This window comes from Arachis hypogaea, chromosome 9, assembly GCF_003086295.3.
Source record: "Arachis hypogaea cultivar Tifrunner chromosome 9, arahy.Tifrunner.gnm2.J5K5, whole genome shotgun sequence".
In the NCBI taxonomy this organism is placed as follows: domain Eukaryota; kingdom Viridiplantae; phylum Streptophyta; class Magnoliopsida; order Fabales; family Fabaceae; genus Arachis; species Arachis hypogaea.
In genome coordinates this window covers 77,249,572-77,251,062 of record NC_092044.1, presented here as the reverse complement: position 1 = coordinate 77,251,062, position 1,491 = coordinate 77,249,572, and the positions used below count along the sequence as shown (strand labels likewise).

General features: G+C 41.7%; 1 non-coding gene across 1 annotated transcript; it reads right to left on the bottom strand.

Annotated features, from left to right (window-relative positions):
• Window positions 1-1,130: 1,130 nt before the first annotated feature.
• Window positions 1,131-1,234, bottom strand: LOC112714040 (small nucleolar RNA R71). The gene has a single exon (XR_003158997.1). It is a non-coding gene; the product is annotated as a small nucleolar RNA R71 (small nucleolar RNA).
• Between the last annotated feature and the right edge of the window lie 257 nt (window positions 1,235-1,491).

Here is a 1,491-nt window from a genome sequence, read left to right as displayed (position 1 = left end):
AATTCATGCAATCACCCCGATCCCTTTTTAATTTCAGCAATTTAGCTTCTCGCTCTTTAATTCATGCAATTTTACATTCCGCAATTCTCATCTAAATCTTGATTCCGCTCAACTAGAACACACTTCTAATCCGAATTGCTCACTCAACCAATCCTTGTGGGATTCGACCTCACTCTATTGTGAGTTTTTACTTGACGATAACCGGTGCACTTGCCGGAAGGAATTTTTGCCGATTGTGCAATTTCCTAAAATCGTAGCATCAAGTTTATGGCGCCGTTGCCGGGGATTGGTTTTCGATTGACAATTCTCAAATTGGAAGTTAACTAGATTGAGCATTTTTCTTGTTTTGTTAATTCAGTTCAAGTTACTTGTTGAATTTTAATTTCTGCACTTTGTTACTTGCTTTCTTTCTTTATGCCTTTAAATTCAAGCAACTAACTCACTGACTCACTAACTATTTGAATTAATTCCTCAACTGCTCTAACCATACTCTTCCATTAACCAAGAGTATTTCACTTGTTTGTTGCCTGTGCTGTGTTCTTGTATGACAGGTAGGAGAGGAGAGACATCAACTCCTCCATATACCGAACCAGAGAGGACCCTTCATAAACTTAGAAGGGAAGCAAGAGGGAAGAGAGTACTGGGAGAAGAAGAATCTGAAGGAGAATCTGAGGACAATTTTGAGGAAGCTCTAGATCTCAACATGGATAGAGAAGTTCACAACCATGAGAGAGCTGATGGAAACAATGCCATTCCCAAGAGGAGGGTTCTTGGTTCATACATAAACCCAACCTCTGGGAATTGTGGTAGCAGCATTCAGAAACCACCCATTCAGGCCAACAATTTTGAACTCAAACCACAGCTAATATCACTGGTGGAGAATCATTGTTCATTTGGTGGGAGTGCTAATGAAGATCCAAACCAACATCTCACAAAATTCCTGAGAATTTGCGACACTGTGAAGTCCAATGGAGTCCAGGAAGATGCCTATAAACTGCTATTGTTCCCATTTTCACTTAGGGACAAGGCAGCTAAGTGGCTGGAATCATTTCCAAGGGGGAGCCTAACAACCTGGGATGAGGTGGAAAGCAAGTTTCTAGCACGTTTCTACCCCCCCACAAAAGGTCAATAGGCTTTGATCTGAGGTTCAGACTTTTAGACAACAAGATGGTGAAACTCTCTACGAGGCATGGGAGAGGTTCAAGGATTTGACAAGGAAGTGCCCACCAGACATGTTCCATGACTGGGTGCAATTGCATATTTTCTATGATGGACTTTCTTATGAATCAAGGAAGGCTGTAGACCATTCATCAGGAGGTTCATTGAACAGGAAAAAGACTGTGGAAGAAGCCATTGAAGTGATTGAGACAGTGGCTAAGAATGAGTACTACTATGCTTCAGAGAGACACAACACTAAGGGAGTCATGGAGCTGAACCATGTTGATACAATTCTAGCCCAAAACAAGGTGTTTGCCAAGCAACTAGCAGAGC